At 30.1% G+C, this 8,775-nt stretch overlaps 1 non-coding gene and 1 pseudogene across 1 annotated transcript; one reads left to right on the plus strand and one right to left on the minus strand.

Moving 5' to 3' along the window:
* Window positions 1-800: 800 nt before the first annotated feature.
* LOC126033213 (uncharacterized) lies at window positions 801-886 on the minus strand (annotated as a pseudogene).
* Window positions 887-2,666: 1,780 nt separating this feature from the next.
* Window positions 2,667-2,773, plus strand: LOC126033055 (U6 spliceosomal RNA). The gene has a single exon (XR_007504211.1). It is a non-coding gene; the product is annotated as a U6 spliceosomal RNA (small nuclear RNA).
* Window positions 2,774-8,775: the final 6,002 nt, after the last annotated feature.

Here is an 8,775-nt window from a genome sequence, read left to right on the forward strand (position 1 = left end):
TGGCAGCATGGCATTGTTTAAGACCAGGGGGAAGGCAAGTAAGTGCCTTACCCTGTACTATGCTATAAATTTAATGAGGAAAACCACTGTATTCAGAGACATGTGACTTTCTGATGATCTTCTAGTTAATAATCATAGAATTTAAAACACAATGATCCACAAATGAATTAGCACACCAACTATAATATTAATATGTTCCCTTTCACATTAATACATTGCATAATAAGCAGATTAGAATAGTCAATATATAAAAAAGGCTATAAACAGTTAATTTCCATAGTACTTTCAATAAGTAAAACATGAATATTTTTATTATGTGGACTTGCATATTTTTATCTCTTTTAAAATTCTCATATTTGACTGACAATTTTCTCTTTGATTCAGAGAGGTTATGACTGGCAATTCTGCTGTATTGCTTTCTAATCTAGTATCATCACCTACCAACAAAAAAATAGATGTTTTTCTATTTTTATAACAATATTTTCCACTTCCAGTTGTTTCTTTTCCAATCTTGCCTCACTCTGAGGAAGAGCATTTACACTGGGAATCCACATAACTCCTAGTTAAAAGCCATGATTAATTTGCTGTCCATATTAATGTGCTTTTTTGGAAGTGAAACCTCTATTCCCCAGTTTAGTCACACCAAATGATATCTATATAGAGTGAAAAGTTTTCATGTTGATCCTTAATCCCTTTAATATTTTTGTGAATAAAATAATATTTTTTCAGTTACAATGTTCTGTGGGATTTGGTTATACAGTAATAGATCATTCAACAGTTATATAATATACAATTATTTAAAAAATATGGAATGCTTCATAAATTTGCCATGCTAGTCTTCTCTGTATTGTTCCAATTTTAGTTTATGTGCTGCCAAAGCGAGCACAATATACAAATTTTAAAGAACAGTTTCAAATTCTGAATAATAAAGATTAAAATGATTTAATAGATATTTGTAAAGATTTTTTTTTTACTTATTCTCATCACACCTTACCTAAGATGGAACAATTATTCAGTATAAACTGTAAAATAAAAATACCATGATAGGGGACATTTGCCTTATTAATTTATTTTATTGGTTGAGAGTGAACCAATTTTAAATTTAGTATTTTCATAACAGAAATTTTAAAACATCTAGTTTGGCAGGAAACTTCAAAGCTTAAAAGCATAAGTTGCATTCATGAAGCACTTTTCTTTTTTTTATAGTTCGAGAATGCCAAAGTCCCTTGTGGAACACATGGCAAAACAAGCTGATTAAGGGCTTAGTATTATTTTTAAATTACTTAATTGCCATTTAATGAAACAGGGAGTTCTGACTTCCACGCTACCTAATAAAATGGTTACTCTGCAAGGAATGAATTGCTGGTTGCTTTGACCTTGCAGTGCAAGCTGGGTTTAAAGAAGCCACATAATACATTTCTACAATGATGGTATAGGGACTGAAAGCCATATTACTGGAAATGTGCATGTTAGCATTTATATCCCTTTTATAATTGCTGAAATAATGGCCAACATACATTAAGAAATGTCTGGGTATTCCATTGGGTGCCCTGATTGCAGTCAAACCACATATATGAACAACTCTTAATTGCCAAAGTAATTTCTAAGGAACTGAAAACACAGTTATTTGCTTTCCACCCTGCCCTTGGGAATCTGCAATTTTGCTTCATTACAACCACTCAACCTTTAGCCTTCTTTCACTGTAAAACAGTTTGCAGTGTTTTATATATAATAAAAGGGCATCCATATGCAGTCATGCATAAATCTGTTATTTTTTTAATACTACTGTTTCCAAGTCAGAATTTCTAAAGGGATGTAGTCATGTCATGCCAATGTATTCTTAATATATGTGCACAGTTAAATATTTATTATATATACACTCTCAGTTAATGTATATTACCTAGTAGATGAGAGAGAAAATTCATATTTTAGAAAGAAGCTAGCTCATAAGCTATTTGTTTTGTTATTGTTGTATCTAATATAACTACTTGACAAAAAAACAAAAATTTGATGATTACATACTATGCTTTAGAGGTTTAATTCTTAATCATTCATTTCTTATATTGTTTGTTTTTGATGGGACCACATCAGTTGTGCTCAGGGCTTATTCCGAACTCTGTGCTCAATGATTAATTGTGGTGGCATTTTTGGACAACGTGATGTACTGGGAAACAATCCTAGATTAGCTTCATGCAAGGTAAGCACTTTACTCACTGTACTACCTCTGATCCTTTGAATATAATTTCTATATTAAATGCACCACTAGTTTTAAAAATAAATTTATGTATTATTTGTAAATGTAGATGTGTTACATCATTTATGACCACATGTATGACATACATTTAATTAGCAATTTTCCCATTGGTTATATTTAGATACACATATGTATTATAAAATAGATATTCATGCATATATAGATGAATGTAGATAGACATATGTAGGTATATAGTATCATGCCATTATTTTAAAACAAGTATATATATTAATAAATGTGTATGCATTTTTATAAATTACATACCAATAAATGTTCTACTTATCAGATAGTCTTCATGTCCATCATTTTTGTTTATTTTCCATTATTTGAATATTTATATTTTATGCTTTTATTTCATAGTCCGATCTTCTCAGTGTAGAAGTTACCTTTTTTCTATATAAATATAACTCACATGCTCACTTAGGCAGCATATAAAATAAAATTGGATCTATACAGAAAAGATTAGCATGGCCCCTGCACAAGGATGACACGCAAATTCATGAAGTGTTCCATATTAAAAATCTATATATATAACTCAGATGACCTTTAATAACTGTTTCTCTAACTTAAATCACAATACAGGTTTTTTTTTCTTCATATTACAACTTAAAGTTTTTTCTTTCCTCATCTAATTTTAATTTCTGGTGAAGATTCTAATTTTCATGTTGGGTCATCTAACTGAACTTACTTACTAATGCAATTCATTCCTGTGTTTGCTTATAAATTTGAAGTGATTTATTACATACATTTGGTGAATTAAAAGAGCTTGAAAATATATATGCTAAACAAAAGATATTTTCTTTCTACTAATTTTTGAAGGGTTTGTAAAAACAAGTGGCTATATTTGCCTTAATATGAGAATAATATGATTAAAAACTAAAAAAACTAAGGGAAAATTCTTTTAGAAGGTATTAATATTAAGTTTGAATAACTGGGTAATAATATGATAATATTATATTATACTAATATGAATAACATGTTTGTTATATATTGTAGTTATCTACTGTATAATTAATTATATATAGTAAGCCTCACCTCCTTTATCCCAAATATACACATAAAATTTTTATTTTGATACAAATCAGTAGGATTTCTATTTAACTATGCCTAAAATATATTATGGCTTCAAAATAAATGACTTTTATATCCAGTCCCATATTGCTTTCTTTTAGATCTGTTATTTATTGTTTTCCCTGTCCAATGGTCTTTCATTATTTAAAATAATTAGGCTTTTAGATTAACATATTTCTTATATTTATTTTATTACATGATACCTTTGATTTATTTATTAATAAAGTGGCAACAAATTGAATATTATTTTCCCTAATATATCTTAACTAAGATATAAGCATGAATGTTTTTTTTTCTGTTTTAGTTGTTTTCATAGTCACACATGCTGTGTCCAGGATTTCCTACTGAATCTGAGCTCAGGTAATATTTTTGGGGTTACTCAGGGAACTATAAATGGTGCTGGTGATTGAAAATTAGTTGACTTCATGCAATTATCTCTTTTACTCTTCTTTTACTATCTCTACAAAACAAGGACAGACATATTTAATAAATCTTTCGTGTTTCGCAAATTCTAGTCACAAAGTACAGAAACTATATTCGTCTAAAGATAATAATAGCCAGTTATTTGTCTCTTTTGACATTTATTTCTGTATTACTATTTCTTTAACAAGTAGTTCATTTTCAAATAGTAAAGTCTAGAATTATTTCAAACTAGAAAAATAGTTTTATATATGTGTAAATTAGGTAACATTTAGTATATTGGACATACTGATGATAATATATAATGAACATATAAATTATATTAATTCCATATATTTATATAAATATGGAAGCTATCTTATTACATATTATAATACATTTCTTATATTTGCTTGCATTCTCTCACATTGAAATTGGTTCACATTTAAGAACATTTATTTTCAAAATGTCATTGAAATGAACTATATTTATCAAAGCAAATTAATTATAAAATAAGGAATGATATATAAATGACAAAAGACCTGTTATCATAATGTTTAAATGACAATCAAGGTTCATTATTCTTTGAATTGGCCTTATATTCTCCTTGATCATAATTATCAATTTGGTCTTAAATAATCATCTAACTACAAAGAGGACTTAAAAATAAGTGTACAATTATAGATGATAGTGACAAGTTTCTCAGATCATCTAGAAAACAATAAACTTCCACATAATATTTGAGGGTTATCCAACTGTAAAAGGTGAAAAATTTTAATGTGACAAATATTTTAGCAATATGTGATATAATATCAACAATAAAATGTTTAAATAAAATATGCTTCTCATTATTAAAATCAGACTCTTTTCCAAGAGAAGATATATATACACATAAAGCTATAATGAAGACGTATGTATGTGTACTTATATATATCTATATGTACATATAAAAATATATGTAATCAAACATCTTTGTTAAACATTGTAATGTTTTTGGCAAAAGCTAGTATGGCAATAAATCTTATATCTTTTATTTATATCATACAAGTCATATCTTACTAGTTATATCTTACATTATCTGAAGAAATTAATGAAGATTATCATATGTGGAAATATTGTTTAGATATAAGTAATTTACTTTATGTAATATTTGAACATACACTAAATAGTGTGTAGAATTAAAGAAACTTAAGTAGAGTCTAGATACCTAAAGAAATATAAATTTTAGAGTTTATTAATGAGGAATTCTGGACACATAATTTATGTGTTAATGAGAGAATAAAATTTCGTTATTGTTAATATTTTTCATACAATTTAAATGTGTAGAAGCATGAGGAATAACATATTACCTAAATAAATCAGGACCAAGTAATACTACAGAATAATCAATTTAGGTAACTTTCTAATAAATATAAACTACTTAATGAGAATAAAACTAAGAACAGAGACCACATGGTTTAGCTACTGACTGAAACAGAAATAAAAAGTTTTCTAGAATGATATAGAATTTCAGGACCAAGTAATACTACAGAATATTCAATTTAGGTAACTTTCTAATAAATATAAACTACTTAATGAGAATAAAACTAAGAACAGAGACCACATGGTTTAGCCACTGACTGAAACGGAAATAAAAAGTTTTCTAGAATGATATAGAATTTCTGTATCTTGGAACGAGAGAGATGGGATGATAGGTAAGTTGCTTGACATATATTTATGATTAACCCAGATTCAGTATTTGACACCTCTTGGGAGTGGGCCAAAAAGAGACTCCAGCAGAGCACTTTGGCTCCACTTCGATACGCGGCCGTGCGCTCTTTCTAAGAAAAGAACACCATCGCAACAAGAAGAAAAAATCACACTAAGAACTGTGCTGGCACACAAAACATACCTCCATAATATCAGAGGATAGAAATTTTGCAGACTACCTTCGCTGACCACAAGGCTCTGTAATTATTTGTGAATTCCAAAGGAACACAGAAGAAAAACTTTAACACCTGGAAGTTAAACAGCCTCATACTCAATAACCAGTGGGTCTGGTTATTTCCAAGGAGGAAATCAAAAGGTTCCTGGAAACAAATGACAATAAAGACACAAACTATCAGAACTTATGGAACACAGCAAAAGCAGTACTGAGAGGAAAATTTAAGCTTTGCAAGCTCACATCAGGAAGGAAGAGAGAGCTTACCTGAGTAGCCTAATGACACAGCTAATAGAAGTAGAAAGTGCTCAACAAAAGGACCCAAAAATGAGGAGACAGAAGGAAATAACAAAGCTGATAGCAGAAATCAACGAAGTGGAAACCCAAAAAACAATCTGAAAGATCAACGAAAGCAGAAGTTGGTTCTTTGAAAAAATAAACAAGATTGATAGACCACTGGCATAACTAACAAAGAAAGAGAGAGAGAGAAACTTTATAACTCGTAATGGTAATCAAATGTCTGCCCAAAAACAAAAGCCCAGGCCTAGATGGATTCACTAATGAATTCTTTCAAACTTTCCAAGAGGAACTACTACCAATCCTGGCAAGACTCTTTCATGAAACTGAACAAACGGAAACACTTCCAAATAGCTTTTATGAAGCCAACATCACCTTGATAGCTAAACCAGACAGAGATGCTATGAAAAAAGAAAATTACAGACCAATATCGCTGATGAATGCAGATAAAAGATCCTCAACAAAGTCCTGGCAAATAGGATTCAATGCCTCATTAAGAAGATCATCGACTATGATCAAGTAGGTTTTATCCCAGGAATGCAAGGATGGTTTAACATCCGTAAATCTATCAACATAATACACAACATCAAGAACAAGAAAAATAAAAACCACATGATCATATCAATAGATGCAGAGAAAGCATTTGATAAGGTCCAACACCCATTCTTGATCAAAACTCTCAGCAAGATGGGAATGGAAGGAACCTTTCTCAATATAGTTAAGGCCATCTACCACAAGCCAGTGGCAAATATTATCCTCAATGGAGGAAAACTAAAAGCCTTCCCTCTAAATTCTGGCACAAGACAAGGGTGTCCTCTCTCACCACTCCTATTCAACATAGCACTGGAAGTACTCGCTATAGCGATTAGGGAAGAAAAAGATATCAAGGGAATCCAGATAGGAAAGGAAGAAGTCAAGCTCTCACTGTTTGCAGATGACATGATACTCTACTTAGAAAACCCTAAAGACTCTACCAAAAAGCTTCTAGAAACAATAGACTCATATAGCATGGTGGCAGGCTACAAAATTAACACACAAAAATCAATGACCTTTCTATACACCAATAGTAATAAGGAAGAAATGGACATTAAGAAATCAACCCCATTCACAATAGTACCACACAAAACTCAAATATCTTGGAATCAACTTGACTAAAAATGTGAAGGACCTATACAAAGAAAACTACAAAAAAAAAAATAACAACACAAGAGAGAGGGAAAAGATACATTGATCAAAATGCATCTAATATTCGATTTATAATTCATGTATTAGGTAATACATTTTGTACCACTAAATAAGTCAAAAAATGTAGAGAAAAATAAGATCTAACTAATTTTATAAGTAGACAAATATTTAGAAAAATATGTAAAAAAAGAAATTTTATAATATGCAGAATTAAAATGTATATTTATATGCCCTTTCATGAGAATCTATAAAATTCAGGAGATACTTTTTTTTGAATACTAAGGAATGAGTTATAGAAAGTACAATAAAACAGAAAATACATTCAGTAATTATCAAATTAAAAAATGTATACTATTTAAAAATATACATATTAACCATAAAATGGTTGATATATTTTAAATTAGAAAATATACAGAATTATTTTTATGGTAATTATAATGCTTAACACCGGGAATAAAGAAAAAGAATCTTGCTCCATTACTGGTAATAGCAGTGGAATCTGTGAATATTTCCTTCCTATTAAGTTAGGACATATTTTAATATCACAAATCACAGTTGTTCAAGATTCAAACTTTCCATTGCTGTGAATTCTCTGATATTTTCTTTGTCTAATTTCTGATGTGCTTCAATTAACTATTAATTAGCAAAATATAATTTCCACAGGGCATTAAATATTGAGGAACTAAGGGAATAGTACAGCAGGTAAAGCACTTGGCTTGCATGCAGTTGACCTGGGTTTAATTTACAGTACCTCATTTGTTCCTAGAAGCCACACCAGGAGTGGTTCCTGACTACAGATCCAGGAGTAAACCCTTAGCTTAGCTAACGTGTGCCCCTCACTTAAAATAAGGCAATATGTTTAGTAGCCACACCCATGGAATATTAAAATTCAAGATTTGTGTGCATATTATAAGACTTTTTTTTGCTCATATTCAAAATATTACTTTCTCTAAACATTCTCTACTTATGTCTTTATATGTATTAAAGTTATTAAGGGAAGAAAGTACCAAAGAAGTACCAAGTCCATTTGGTCTTAATGGCAGGAAGTCATTTCTGAGTCACAGAGATGAAAATAAATTTAGTCAACCTTTGTTTTACTTAGATATTTTTTCCTTCTTTAAAATTATATTAGATGGCTTTCTGGTTTCTAGATTTTAAGAAGTCTGATATTTTATATAATATTCGTATGATTTATATGATTACCATTATTTTGAAAAATTTCAATTGTAATTTTGTTACAAATCAACTGAATTGGCAACTTTACTTTCTAGGAGCACCACAATTAGATTTTATCACGATATTGGAAGCCACTACCATAATCACTGTTATGGAACACTCTAATTACCTATGATAGTACCATGGGGCTCATAACTAAGACCCTGGGCAGGTTCCAGGGTCAGGTAGCTTGAAATGTGTTGTGATAGAGTTGAAGTGAAAGAGATAGATATATAGATATTTAACTTCCCTGAAAGGAAAGTAGATGAAGTCTTCAATTTATTTTCCGAGGGTCCAATGAATAGATCTATATACAATAATTAAAAACCTCGTGTTTCAGAGAATAGGGTGACTTTCCTGGAAATGGTGCCCTAGGGCCTGGCTCACTCAGTATGAGAAAAAAAGTTCAGTTGGTAAAGATTTGGTTTCATCA

Source organism: Suncus etruscus, chromosome 16, assembly GCF_024139225.1.
Source record: "Suncus etruscus isolate mSunEtr1 chromosome 16, mSunEtr1.pri.cur, whole genome shotgun sequence".
In the NCBI taxonomy this organism is placed as follows: domain Eukaryota; kingdom Metazoa; phylum Chordata; class Mammalia; order Eulipotyphla; family Soricidae; genus Suncus; species Suncus etruscus.